Source organism: Gouania willdenowi, chromosome 9 (assembly GCF_900634775.1).
Source record: "Gouania willdenowi chromosome 9, fGouWil2.1, whole genome shotgun sequence".
Taxonomy (NCBI): Eukaryota; Metazoa; Chordata; class Actinopteri; order Blenniiformes; family Gobiesocidae; genus Gouania; species Gouania willdenowi.
Genome location: NC_041052.1, coordinates 467,161 through 482,483, shown reverse-complemented (window position 1 = coordinate 482,483; position 15,323 = coordinate 467,161). Strand labels below are relative to the sequence as shown.

General features: G+C 35.6%; 1 pseudogene; it reads left to right on the top strand.

The window, feature by feature from the left end:
- Positions 1 to 919: 919 nt before the first annotated feature.
- LOC114470472 (uncharacterized) lies at positions 920 to 1,037 on the top strand (annotated as a pseudogene).
- Positions 1,038 to 15,323: the final 14,286 nt, after the last annotated feature.

Genomic DNA, 15,323 nt, shown 5'->3' with positions numbered 1-15,323 from the left:
GGAGACAAAGTTTTCATTGAGCTTTAAAATAAGGTCAAGCTTTGTTTAATTTTTTAAAAAACAAACAAAGCAGTAGAAAACAAAGAATTCACAATTTACTTTAATGTAAGAGCAGCAGCAACATATCACAGTAACCTGATACCAATGTTTTCAGTGATCAATAATCTTTATTATTGAATGAAGCAACAGTGAGAACAAACACTGATTCTCAGTAACTAGCAGATGATCCGGTCATGTGTTCCTTTCACACCAAGTTAATATATCTGAACTCAAAGCTCCATCAGTATTATTACTTCTGATTCTGGGAAATTAATCAAACGTCAAACATAAGCTAGTTCTTGTTAAGTTATATTTAGCTCAAGTGTCCGTACAAAGAGGTCTGTGTTGTGATTTTATTGCTTTTACTTCTTTCTGCTGTTTTATTATTGTGTAATAATATTATTCTGCAGAAAACTGTTTTAATTAATTTATGCTGAGTCAGTACAGATGTCACTGCAACACATGAACTCTTAGAAACACAAGTGTAGTATTCTGAAGGTTTATCACAATAGAATTATTAATATTAAAATGTAAAAATCTCGCCTGCGTTCATTTTGGGAAGTTGAAATTTTTTCGTCATATTTTATGCCTTACTTCCATTTTGAGGCGTTTGAAAAACTTTCAATCTTTTTTATGCCTTACTAAAGCCTGACCACAGTTTTTGGACATTTAAAAATTTTTTGCCCGTTTTTATGCCTTACCTCCGTCTTTGGGCGTTGGGCCTGTTTTTTGCCAAACAAAAGCCTAACCTCTGTTTCAAAGTGTTTACATTTTTTTTTGCCGTTTTTTATGTCTTACCTTATGTTTTTATGCCTTATCTCCGTTTCAAGATGTTTAAATTTTTTATGCCCTTTTTTATACCTTACAATAGTCTTACTTACTGTGTGGCCACACCAGCCTGTCATTGCCCGATCCCGTTAGATCTCGGAAGCTAAGCAGGTCTGGGCCTGGTTAGTAGTTGGATGGGAGACCACTAAGAATTCCAGGTGCCACAGTGGGTTGGCAGTCATTGTGTCCTAGGGCAAGGCACTTCACCTACATTACCTAGTATAAATGTAGTGTGTGAGTGAGTGTTGGTGGTGGTCGGATTGGCCGATGGCGCACTATGGCAGCCTCGCTTCTGTCAGTCTGCCCCAGGTTGCAGCTGTGGCTACAATAGTAGTTTACCACCACTAAGTGTGGAGTGAAAGAATAATGCCTTAATTCTGTAAAGTGACTTTGAGTGTCTATGATAAAGCGCTATATAAAATTGATGCATTTATTACTACCGTTTTTTGGTGTTTTAAAAATTTTCGCCCGTTTTCATGCTTTACTCCGTTTCAAGGCGTTTGTAAATTTTTTGCCCGTTTTTATGCCTTTTATGCCGTTTTTATGCCTTACCTCCATTTTTGGACGTTTTACATTCTTTCACCCTATTTTATGCCTTAATAAAGCCTTACCTCCGTTTTTTGGTGTTTGAAATTTTTTCACCCGTTTTTGTGCCTTTCTATAGCCTTATCTCCATTTCTTGGTGTTTGAAAAAAATTTGCCTGATTTTAAGCCTTACTATAGCCTTACCTCTTATATCAGGAGTTTTAAATTTTTTCATCTGTTTTTATGCCTTACGAGAGCCTTATCTCCGTTTTTTTGCGTTTGAAAATTTTTCACCCGTTTTTATGCTTTACTATAGCCTTATCTCCGATTTTTTGCGTTTGAAAATTTTTCACCCGTTTTTATGCCTCAATATAGCCCTATTTTCGTTTTTTTGTGTTTGAAATTTTTTCTTCCGTTTTTTTGCCTCACTATAGCCTTACCTCCATTTTTTGGTATTTGAAAGTTTTTCACCTGTTTTTATTCCTTACTATAGCCTGATCTCCATTTTCAAGCATTTGACATTTTTACACCTGTTTTTATGCCTTATTGTAGCCTTACCTCCATTTTTTGGCGTTTAAAAATTTTTCACCCGTTTTTAGGCCTTACTATAGCCTTATATCTGTTTTTTTGTATTTGAAATTTTTTCTTCTGATTTTTTTCCTCACTATTGCCTTACCTCCATTTTCAAGCATTTGAAATTTTTTCACCTGTTTTTATGCCTTACTGTAGCCTCACCTGCGTTTTTTGGTGTTTAAAAAAATTTCGCCTTTTTTTATGCCTTACTATACCCTTACCTCCATTTCGAAGTGTTAGCAATTTTTTCACCCGTTTTTTTGTCTTACTATAGCCATACCTCCATTTTTTGGCGTTTAAAAATTTTTCACCAGTTTTTATGCCTTACTATAGGCTTATATCTGTTTTTTTGTGTTTGAAATTTTTTCTTCCGTTTTTTTGCCTCATTATTGCCTTACCTCCATTTTTTGGTATTTGAAAGTATTTCACCTGTTTTTATGCCTTACTATAGCCTTACCTGCGTTTTTTGGTGTTTGAAAAAATTTCGCCTGTTTTAATGCCTTACTGTAGCCTTACCTCCCTTTTTTGGCGTTTGAAATTTTTTTGCCCGTTTTTATGCCTTATTATAGCCTTACCTGCGTTTTTTGGTGTTTGAAAAAATTTCGCCTGTTTTAATGCCTTACTATAGCCTTACCTCCCTTTTTTGGCATTTGAAAATTTCTTGCCCGTTTTTAATGCCTTACTATATAGCCTTACCTTCATTTCGAAGTGTTTGCAATTTTTTCGCCTGTTTTTATGCCCTATTATAGCCTTACCTCCATTTTTTGGCGTTTGAAATTTTTTCACATGTTTTTATGCCTTACTATAGCCTTATCTCCATTTTCAAGCATTTGAAATTTTTTCACCTGTTTTTATGCCTTACTGTAGCCTCACCTGCGTTTTTTGGTGTTTAAAAAAATTTCGCCTTTTTTTATGCCTTACTATACCCTTACCTCCATTTCGAAGTGTTAGCAATTTTTTCGCCCGTTTTTTTGTCTTACTATAGCCTTATCTCCGTTTTTTGGCGTTTGAATTTTTTTCACGTGTTTTTTTGCCTTACTATAGCCTTACCTCCATTTTTTGGCGTTTGAAAATTTTTCACCAGTTTTTATGCCTTACTATAGGCTTATATCTGTTTTTTTGTGTTTGAAATTTTTTCTTCCGTTTTTTTGCCTCATTATTGCCTTACCTCCATTTTTTGGTATTTGAAAGTATTTCACCTGTTTTTATGCCTTACTGTAGCCTTACCTCCCTTTTTTGGCGTTTTAAATTTTTTTGCCCGTTTTTATGCCTTATTATAGCCTTACCTCCATTTTTTGGCGTTTAAAAATTTTTCACCCGTTTTTATGCCTTACGATAGCTTTATCTCCGATTTTTGGTGTTTGAAATTTTTTCACGTGTTTTTATGCCTTACTATAGCCTTACCTCCATTTCGAAGTGTTTGAATTTTTTTCACTTGGTTTTATACCTTACTATAGCTTTACCTGCGTTTTTTGGTGTTTGAAAAAATTTCGCCTGTTTTAATGCCTTACTATAGCCTTACCTCCCTTTTTTGGCATTTGAAAATATTTTGCCCGTTTTTAATGCCTTACTATAGCCCGATATCCGTTTTTTTGTGTTTGAAATTTTTTCTTCCGTTTTTTTGCCTCACTATAGCCTTACCTCCATTTTTTGGTATTTGAAAGTTTTTCACCTGTTTTTATGCCGTACTATAGCCTTATCTCCATTTTCAAGCATTTGATTTTATTTCACCCGTTTTTATGCCTTACTATAGCCTTATATCCGTTTTTTTGTGTTTGAAATTTTTTCTTCTGATTTTTTTCCTCACTATTGCCTTACCTCCATTTTTTGGTATTTGAAAGTTTTTCACCTGTTTTTATGCCTGACTATAGCCATACTTCCATTTTTTGGTGTTTGAAATTTTTTTACCCGTTTTTATGCCTTACGATAGCTTTATCTCCGATTTTTGGTGTTTGAAATTTTTTCACGTGGTTTTATACCTTACTATAGCCTTACCTGCGTTTTTTGGTGTTTGAAAAAATTTCACCTGTTTTAATGTCTTATTATAACCTTACCTCCCTTTTTTGGCATTTGAAATTTTTTTGCCCGTTTTTAATGCCTTACTATGGCCTTCCCTCCATTTCGAGGTGTTTGAAATTTTTTCACGTGTTTTTATGCCTTACTATAGCCTTACCTCCATTTTGAAATGTTTGCAATGTTTTCACCCGTTTTTATGCCTTACTATAGCCTTACCTCCGTTTCGAAGTGTTTGCAATTTTTTCGGCTGTTTTTATGCCTTACTATAGCCTTACCTCCATTTTTTGGCGTTTAAAAATTTTTCACCCGTTTTCATGCCTTACTATAGCCTTATATCCGTTTTTTTGTGTTTGAAATTTTTTCTTCTGATTTTTTGCCTCACTATTGCCTTACCTCCATTTTTTGGTATTTGAAAGTTTTTCACCTGTTTTTATTCCTTACTATAGCCTTATCTCCATTTTCAAGCATTTGATATTTTTACACCTGTTTTTATGCCTTACTATAGCCTTACCTCCATTTTTTGCCGTTTAAAATTTTTTCACCCGTTTTTATGCCTTACTATAGCCTTATATCCGTTTTTTGTGTTTGAAATTTTTTCTTCTGATTTTTTGCCTCACTATTACCTTACCTCCATTTTTTGGTATTTGAAAGTTTTTCACCTATTTTTATGCCTTACTATAGCCTTACCTGCGTTTTTTGGTGTTTGAAAAAATTTTGCGCGTTTTTATGCCTTACTATAGCCTTACCTCCATTTCGAAGTGTTTGAAATTTTTTCACGTGGTTTTATGCCTTACTATAGCCTTACCTGCGTTTTTTGGTGTTTGAAAAAATTTCGCCTGTTTTAATGCCTTACTATAGCCTTACCTCCCTTTTTTGGCATTTGAAATTTTTTTGCCCGTTTTTATGCCTTATAGCCTTACCTCCATTTTTTGGCGTTTAAAAATTTTTCACCCGTTTTTATGCCTTACTATAGGCTTATCTCCGATTTTTGGCGTTTGAAATTTTTTCACGTGTTTTTATGCCTTACTATAGCCTTACCTCCATTTCGAAGTGTTTAAAATTTTGTCACGTGTTCTTATGCCTTACTATAGCCTTACCTCCATTTTTTGGCATTTAAAAATTTTTCACCCGTTTTTATGCCTTACTATAGACTTACCTGCGTTTTTTGGTATTTAAAAGTTTTTCCCCTTTTTTTTTATGCCTTACTATAGACTTACCTGCGTTTTTTGGTGTTTGAAAAAATTTCGCCTGTTTTTATGCCTTACTATAGCTTTACCTCCATTTCGAAGTGTTTGAAATTTTTTCACGTGGTTTTATGCCTTACTATAGCCTTACCTGCGTTTTTTGGTTTTTAAAAATTTTTCACCCGTTTTTATGCCTTACTATAGCCTTATCTCCGATTTTTGGCGTTTGAAATTTTTTCACCCGTTTTTATGCCTTACTATAGCCTTATCTCCGATTTTTGGCGTTTGAAATTTTTTCACCAGTTTTAATGCCTTACTATAGGCTTATATCTGTTTTTTTGTGTTTGAAATTTTTTCTTCCGTTTTTTTGCCTCATTATTGCCTTACCTCCATTTTTTGGTATTTGAAAGTATTTCACCTGTTTTTATGCCTTACTGTAGCCTTACCTCCCTTTTTTGGCGTTTTAAATTTTTTTGCCCGTTTTTATGCCTTATTATAGCCATACTTCCATTTTTTGGTGTTTGAAATTTTTTTACCCGTTTTTATGCCTTACGATAGCTTTATCTCCGATTTTTGGTGTTTGAAATTTTTTCACGTGTTTTTATGCCTTACTATAGCCTTACCTCCATTTCGAAGTGTTTGAAATTTTTTCACGTGGTTTTATACCTTACTATAGCCTTACCTGCGTTTTTTGGTGTTTGAAAAAATTTCGCCTGTTTTAATGCCTTACTATAGCCTTACCTCCCTTTTTTGGCATTTGAAAATATTTTGGCCGTTTTTAATGCCTTACTATAGCCCGATATCCGTTTTTTTGTGTTTGAAATTTTTTCTTCCGTTTTTTTGCCTCACTATAGCCTTATCTCCATTTTCAAGCATTTGAAATTTTTTCACCTGTTTTTATGCCTTACTGTAGCCTCACCTGCGTTTTTTGGTGTTTAAAAAAATTTCGCCTTTTTTTATGCCTTACTATAGCCTTACCTCCATTTCGAAGTGTTTGCATTTTTTTCGCCCGTTTTTTTGTCTTACTATAGCCTTACCTCCATTTTTTGGCGTATAAAAATTTTTCAGCCTCACTATTGCCTTACCTCCATTTTTTGGTATTTGAATGTTTTTCACCTGTTTTTATGCCTTACTATAGCCTTACTTGCGTTTTTTGGTGTTTGAAAAAATTTCGCCTGTTTTAATGCCTTACTATAGCCTTACCTCCCTTTTTTGGCGTTTGAAATTTTTTTGCCCGTTTTTATGCCTTATTATAGCCTTACCTCCATTTTTTGGTGTTTAAAAATTTTTCACCCGTTTTTATGCCTTACGATTGCCTTATCTCCGATTTTTGGCGTTTGAAATTTTTTCACGTGTTTTTATTTCTTACTATAGCCTTACCTCCATTTCGAAGTGTTTGAAATTTTTTCACGTGGTTTTATACCTTACTATAGCCTTACCTGCGTTTTTTGGTGTTTGAAAAAATTTCGCCTGTTTTAATGCCTTACTATATCCTTACCTCCCTTTCTTGGCATTTGAAAATTTTTTGCCCGTTTTTAATGCCTTACTATAGCCTTACCTTCATTTCGAAGTGTTTCCAACTTTTTCGCCTGTTTTTATGCCCTATTATAACCTTACCTCCATTTTTTGGCGTTTAAAAATTTTTCACCCGTTTTTATGCCTTTCTATAGCCCGATATCCGTTTTTTTTGTGTTTGAAATTTTTTCTTCCCTTTTTTTGCCTCACTATAGCCTTTCCTCCATTTTTCGGTATTTGAAAGTTTTTCACCTGTTTTTATGCCTTACTATGGCCTTACCTGCGTTTTTTGGTGTTTGAAAAAATTTCGCCTGTTTTAATGTCTTATTATAACCTTACCTCCCTTTTTTGGCATTTGAAATTTTTTTGCCCGTTTTTAATGCCTTACTATGGCCTTCCCTCCATTTCGAGGTGTTTGAAATTTTTTCACGTGTTTTTATGCCTTACTATAGCCTTACCTCCATTTTGAAATGTTTGCAATGTTTTCACCCGTTTTTATGCCTTACTATAGCCTTACCTCCGTTTCGAAGTGTTTGCAATTTTTTCGGCTGTTTTTATGCCTTACTATAGCCTTACCTCCATTTTTTGGCGTTTAAAAATTTTTCACCCGTTTTTATGCCTTACTATAGCCTTATATCCGTTTTTTTTGTGTTTGAAATTTTTTCTTCGTATTTTTTGCCTCACTATTGCCTTACCTCCATTTTTTGGTATTTGAAAGTTTTTCACCTGTTTTTATTCCTTACTATAGCCTTATCTCCATTTTCAAGCATTTGATATTTTTACACCTGTTTTTATGCCTTACTATAGCCTTACCTCCATTTTTTGGCGTTTAAAATTTTTTCGCCTGTTTTAATGCCTTACGATAGCCTTATCTCCGATTTTTGGTGTTTGAAATTTTTTCACTTTTTTTTATGCCTTACTATAGCCTTACCTCCATTTCGAAGTGTTTGAAATTTTTTCACGTGGTTTTATGCCTTACTATAGCCTTACCTGCGTTTTTTGGTGTTTGAAAAAATTTCGCCTGTTTTAATGCCTTACTATAGCCTTACCTCCCTTTTTTGGCATTTGAAATTTTTTTGCCCGTTTTTATGCCTTATAGCCTTACCTCCATTTTTTGGCGTTTAAAAATTTTTCACCCGTTTTTAAGCCTTACTATAGGCTTATCTCCGATTTTTGGCGTTTGAAATTTTTTCACGTGTTTTTATGCCTTACTATAGCCTTACCTCCATTTCGAAGTGTTTAAAATTTTGTCACGTGTTCTTATGCCTTACTATAGCCTTGCCTCCATTTTTTGGCATTTAAAAATTTTTCACCCGTTTTTATGCCTTACTATAGACTTACATGCGTTTTTTGGTGTTTGAAAAAATTTCGCCTGTTTTTATGCCTTACTATAGCTTTACCTCCATTTCGAAGTGTTTGAAATTTTTTCACGTGGTTTTATGCCTTACTATAGCCGTACCTGCGTTTTTTGGTGTTTGAAAAAATTTCGCCTGTTTTAATGCCTTACTATAGCCTTCCCTCCATTTCGAGGTGTTTGAAATTTTTTCACGTGTTTTTATGCCTTACTATAGCCTTACCTCCATTTTGAAATGTTTGCAATGTTTTCACCTGTTTTTATGCCTTACTATAGCCTTACCTCCGTTTCGAAGTGTTTGCAATTTTTTCGGCTGTTTTTATGCCTTACTATAGCCTTACCTCCATTTTTTGGCGTTTAAAAATTTTTCACCCGTTTTTATGCCTTACAATAGCCTTATATCCGTTTTTTTTGTGTTTGAAATTTTTTCTTCTGATTTTTTGCCTCACTATTGCCTTACCTCCATTTTTTGGTATTTGAAAGTTTTCACCTGTTTTTATTCCTTACTATAGCCTTATCTCCATTTTCAAGCATTTGATATTTTTACACCTGTTTTTATGCCTTACTATAGCCTTACCTCCATTTTTTGGCGTTTAAAATTTTTTCACCCGTTTTTATGCCTTACTATAGCCTTATCTCTGTTTTTTGTGTTTGAAATTTTTTCTTCTGATTGTTTGCCTCACTATTACCTTACCTCCATTTTTTGGTATTTGAAAGTTTTTCACCTGTTTTTATGCCTTACTATAGCCTTACCTGCGTTTTTTGGTGTTTGAAAAAATTTTGCGCGTTTTTATGCCTTACTATAGCCTTACCTCCATTTCGAAGTGTTTGAAATTTTTTCACATGTTTTAATGCCTTACGATAGCCTTATCTCCGATTTTTGGTGTTTGAAATTTTTTCACTTTTTTTTATGCCTTACTATAGCCTTACCTCCATTTCGAAGTGTTTGAAATTTTTTCACGTGGTTTTATGCCTTACTATAGCCTTACCCGCGTTTTTTGGTGTTTGAAAAAATTTCGCCTGTTTTAATGCCTTACTATAGCCTTACCTCCCTTTTTTGGCATTTGAAATTTTTTTGCCCGTTTTTATGCCTTATAGCCTTACCTCCATTTTTTGGCGTTTAAAAATTTTTCACCCGTTTTTATGCCTTACTATAGGCTTATCTCCGATTTTTGGCGTTTGAAATTTTTTCACGTGTTTTTATGCCTTACTATAGCCTTACCTCCATTTCGAAGTGTTTAAAATTTTGTCACGTGTTCTTATGCCTTACTATAGCCTTACCTGCGTTTTTTGGCATTTAAAAATTTTTCACCCGTTTTTATGCCTTACTATAGACTTACCTGCGTTTTTTTGGTGTTTGAAAAAATTTCGCCTGTTTTTATGCCTTACTATAGCTTTACCTCCATTTCGAAGTGTTTGAAATTTTTTCACGTGGTTTTATGCCTTACTATAGCCTTACCTGCGTTTTTTGGTGTTTGAAAAAATTTCGCCTGTTTTAATGCCTTACTATAGCCTTACCTCCATTTCGAAGTGTTTGCACTTTTTTCGCCTGTTTTTATGCCTTATTATAGCCTTACCTCCATTTTTTGGCGTTTAAAAATTTTTCACCCGTTTTTATGCCTTACTATAGCCTTATCTCCGATTTTTGGCGTTTGAAATTTTTTCACGTGTTTTTATGCCTTACTATAGCCTTACATCCATTTCGAAGTTTTTTAAAATTTTGTCACGTGTTCTTATGCCTTACTATAGCCTTACCTCCATTTTTTGGCATTTAAAAATTTTTCACCCGTTTTTATGCCTTACTATAGCCCTATATCCGTTTTTTTGTGTTTGAAATTTTTTCTTCCGTTTTTTTTGCCTCACTATAGCCTTACCTCCATTTTTTGGTATTTGAAAGTTTTTCACCTGTTTTTTTATGCCTTACTATAGACTTACCTGCATTTTTTGGTGTTTGAAAAAATTTCGCCTGTTTTAATGCCTTACGATAGCCTTATCTCCGATTTTTGGTGTTTGAAATTTTTTCACTTTTTTTTATGCCTTACTATAGCCTTACCTCCATTTCGAAGTGTTTGAAATTTTTTCACGTGGTTTTATGCCTTACTATAGCCTTACCTGCGTTTTTTGGTGTTTGAAAAAATTTCGCCTGTTTTAATGCCTTACTATAGCCTTACCTGCCTTTTTTGGCATTTGAAATTTTTTTGCCCATTTTTAATGCCTTACTATAGCCTTAACTCCATTTCGAAGTGTTTGAAATTTTTTCACGTGTTTTTATGCCTTACTATAGCCTTACCTCCATTTTGAAATGTTTGCAATGTTTTCACCCGTTTTTATGCCTTACTATAGCCTTACCTCCGTTTCGAAGTGTTTGCAATTTTTTCGGCTGTTTTTATGCCTTACTATAGCCTTACCTCCATTTTTTGGCGTTTAAAAATTTTTCACCCGTTTTTATGCCTTACTATAGCCTTATATCCGTTTTTTTGTGTTTGAAATTTTTTCTTCGTATTTTTTGCCTCACTATTGCCTTACCTCCATTTTTTGGTATTTGAAAGTTTTTCACCTGTTTTTATTCCTTACTATAGCCTTATCTCCATTTTCAAGCATTTGATATTTTTACACCTGTTTTTATGCCTTACTATAGCCTTACCTCCATTTTTTGGCGTTTAAAATTTTTTCGCCTGTTTTAATGCCTTACGATAGCCTTATCTCCGATTTTTGGTGTTTGAAATTTTTTCACTTTTTTTTATGCCTTACTATAGCCTTACCTCCATTTCGAAGTGTTTGAAATTTTTTCACGTGGTTTTATGCCTTACTATAGCCTTACCTGCGTTTTTTGGTGTTTGAAAAAATTTCGCCTGTTTTAATGCCTTACTATAGCCTTACCTCCCTTTTTTGGCATTTGAAATTTTTTTGCCCGTTTTTATGCCTTATAGCCTTACCTCCATTTTTTGGCGTTTAAAAATTTTTCACCCGTTTTTAAGCCTTACTATAGGCTTATCTCCGATTTTTGGCGTTTGAAATTTTTTCACGTGTTTTTATGCCTTACTATAGCCTTACCTCCATTTCGAAGTGTTTAAAATTTTGTCACGTGTTCTTATGCCTTACTATAGCCTTGCCTCCATTTTTTGGCATTTAAAAATTTTTCACCCGTTTTTATGCCTTACTATAGACTTACATGCGTTTTTTGGTGTTTGAAAAAATTTCGCCTGTTTTTATGCCTTATTATAGCCTTACCTCCATTTTTTGGCGTTTAAAAATTTTTCAACCTTTTTTATGCCTTACAATAGCCTTATCTCCGATTTCAGAATCAGAATCAGAATCAGAATCAGAATCAGAATCATCTTTATTCACCAAGTGTATGTTGTACACACGAGGAATTTGACTCGGTCAATTGTGTTCTCTCCAATAGTGAAAACATTCAATAATAAACAGTCAACTAGAAAAGATGATAATAAGTAGAAATATAAACAGTAGTTAGACTAGAATGTGCAAACTCGATAAAATAACAAGATAATAATACTACTACTAATAATAATAATAGTATAAAAAAAAGATAAATAAATAAAAAAATAAAAAAATAAAAAATAAAAATAAAAAAATAAGATAAAAAGAAGGAAAATAATAGAAAAGAAAGATAATTATAAAATATAATAATAATAAAAGGAAAATGGTGCAGTAGAGCATTGATAAGTAGTGCAGGAGAACATTTAAATTAAAGGTATGTACATGAACATTCTCAGTGTCAGATTGATCCAGGGTTGTTATGTTTGGCTCCAGGGTTTTTTCACAGAACCAGGTCTGACTCTCTATGACTGTTTAGTGTTGATCACAGTGACAGCCTGGGGGAAGAAACTGTTTTTATGGCGTACAGTGATCTGTAGCGTCTGCCAGAGGGGAGGAGTTTAAACAGATTGTGTGCAGGGTGAGAGGAGTCTGCAGTGATGTTACCTGCCCGTTTCCTGACCCTGGACAGGTATAAGTCTTGGATGGAGGGCAGATCAACACCAATGATCTTTTCTACAGTCCTGACTATCCTTTGTAGTCTGTGTTTGTCTAGTTTGGTTGTAGATCTAAACCAGACAGTGATGGAGGTGCACAGAACAGACTGAATGATGGAGGTGTAGAACATGATCAGCAGCTCCTGGAGCAGGTTGAACTTCCTCAGATGACGCAGGAAGTACATCCTCTGCTGTGCCTTTTTCCTGGTTGAGTCTATGTGGGAGGTCCACTTCAGGTCCTGTGAGATTGTGGATCCCAAGAACCTGAAGGAGTCCACGGTAGCCACTTTGCTATTTAAAATGGTAAGGGGGGGGGAGTGGGGGGGATTTCTCCTGAAGTCCACTGTCATCTCCACAGTCTTGAACGGGTTCAGTTCCAGATGGTTCTGACTGCACCAGAGATCCAGCTGTTCCACCTCCGTCTGAAGACAGACTCGTCCCCGTCCCTGATGAGACCGATGACGGTGGTGTCATCTGCAAACTTCAGGAGTTTCACAGAGGGGTCCCCTGAGGTGCAGTCATTGGTGTAGAGGGAGAATAGAAGTGGGGAGAGAACACAGCCCTGGGGGGCGCCAGTGCTGAGTGACCGGGTGCTGGATGTGATGCTTCCCAGCCTTACTTGCTGCTTCCTGTCAGTCAGGAAGTTGGTGATCCACTGACAGGTGGAGGCCGGCACTGTGAGCTGGGTGAGTTTCTGGTGAAGGATGTCCGGGATGATGATGTTGAACGCAGAGCTGAAATCCACAAACAGGATCCTAGCGTAGGTCCCTGGGGAGTCGAGGTGGTGCAGGATGTAGTTCAGTCCAATGTTGACTGCATCCTCGACAGACCTGTTTGCCCGATAGGCAAACTGCAGGGGGTCCAGCAGGGGTCCTGTGATCTTTTTCAGGTGGCTCAGAACCAGCCTCTCAAAGGACTTCATGACTACAGACGTCAGAGCAATGGGTCGATAGTCATTGAGTCCTGTGATGGCAGGTTTCTTGGGGACTGGGATGATGCTGGAACTTTTGAAGCAGGAAGGTACTTCACACAGCTCCAGTGATGTATTGAAGATCCGTGTGAAGATGGGGGCCAGCTGCTCAGCACAGGCTTTCAGGCAGGAGGGAGACACTCCGTCTGGTCCTGGAGCCTTTTTGATCTTTTGTTTTTTGAATAGCTGGCACACATCTCTGTCATTGATCTTCAGGGCAGGTGGGGGGTCAGAGGGTGAGGTGGGGGGGGAGTAGGGGGAGCAGGAAGGGCAGAGTCCAGGTGATGGGCTGATGCTAATGAGCTGGGGGGGGGGGTGTGAAAACCTGCAGTAGAAGCTGTTCAGGTCTCTAGCTAGTCTTTTGTTACCAGTAGGGTGGGGGGAGGGTTTCCTGTAGTTGGTAACTTCATGCAGGCTTTTCCACACTGCAGGCTTTTTTTTTGGCGTTTGAAATTTTTTCACGTGTTCGTATGCCTTACTATAGCCTTACCTCTATTTTTTGGCGTTTAAAAATTTTTCACCCGTTTTTATGCCTTACTATAGCCTTACCTGCGTTTTTTGGTGTTTGAAAAATTTTTGCACGTTTTTATGCCTTACTATAGCCTTACCTCCATTTTGAAGTGTTTGAAATTTTTTCACGTGTTTTTATGCCTTACTATAGCCTTACCTGGGTTTTTTTGGTGTTTGAAAAAATTTCGCCTGTTTTAATGCCTTACTATAGCCTTACCTCCCTTTTTTGGCGTTTGAAATTTTTTTGCCCGTTTTTATGCCTTATTATAGCCTTACCTCCATTTTTTGGCGTTTAAAAATTTTCACCCGTTTTTATGCCTTTCTATAGCCCGATATCCGTTTTTTTTGTGTTTGAAATTTTTTCTTCCGTTTTTTTTGCCTCACTATAGCCTTTCCTCCATTTTTTGCAATTTTTTCACCCGTTTTTATGCCTTTCTATGGCCTTACCTCCATTTCGAAGTGTTTGCAATTTTTTCGCCTGTTTTTATGCCTTATTATAGCCTTACCCTCCATTTTTGGCGTTTAAAAATTTTTCACCCGTTTTTATGCCTTATCTCCGATTTTTGGCGTTTGAAATTTTTTCACGTGTTTTTATGCCTTACTATAGCCTTACCTCCCTTTTTTGGCGTATGAAATTTTTTTGCCCGTTTTTATGCTTTATTATAGCCTTACCTCCATTTTTTGGCGTCTAAAAATTTTTCACCCGTTTTTATGCCTTACTATAGCATTATCTCCGATTTTTGGTGTTTGAAATTTTTTCACGTATTTTTATGCCTTACTATAGCCTTACCTCCCTTTTTTGGCGTTTGAAATTTTTTTGCCCGTTTTTATGCCTTATTATAGCCTTACCTCCATTTTTTGGCGTTTAAAAATTTTTCACCCGTTTTTATGCCTTTCTATAGCCCGATATCCGTTTTTTTGTGTTTGAAATTTTTTCTTCCGTTTTTTTGCCTCACTATAGCCTTTCCTTCATTTTTTGCAATTTTTTCACCCGTTTTGATGCCTTACTATAGCCTTACCTCCATTTCGAAGTGTTTGAATTTTTTTCACGTGGTTTTATGCCTTACTATAGCCTTACCTCCATTTTTTGGCGTTTAAAAATTTTTCACCCGTTTTTATGCCTTACTATAGCCTTACCTCCATTTCGAAGTATTTGAAATTTTTTCACGTGGTTTTATGCCTTACTATAGCCTTACCTGCGTTTTTTGGTGTTTGAAAAAATTTCGCCTGTTTTAATGCCTTACTATAGCCTTACCTCCCTTTTTTGGCGTTTGAAATTTTTTTGCCCGTTTTTATGCCTTATTATAGCCTTACCTCCATTTTTTGGCGTTTAAAAATTTTTCACCCGTTTTTATGCCTTTCTATAGCCCGATATCCGTTTTTTTGTGTTTGAAATTTTTTCTTCCGTTTTTTTGCCTCACTATAGCCTTTCCTCCATTTTTTGCAATTTTTTCACCCGTTTTTATGCCTTTCTATGGCCTTACCTCCATTTCGAAGTGTTTGCAATTTTTTCGCCTGTTTTTATGCCTTATTATAGCCTTACCTCCATTTTTTGGCGTTTAAAAATTTTTCACCCGTTTTTATGCCTTATCTCCGATTTTTGGCGTTTGAAATTTTTTCACGTGTTTTTATGCCTTACTATAGCCTTACCTCCCTTTTTTGGCGTATGAAATTTTTTTGCCCGTTTTTATGCTTTATTATAGCCTTACCTCCATTTTTTGGCATCTAAAAATTTTTCACCCGTTTTTATGCCTTACTATAGCATTATCTCCGATTTTTGGTGTTTGAAATTTTTTCGCGTATTTTTATGCCTT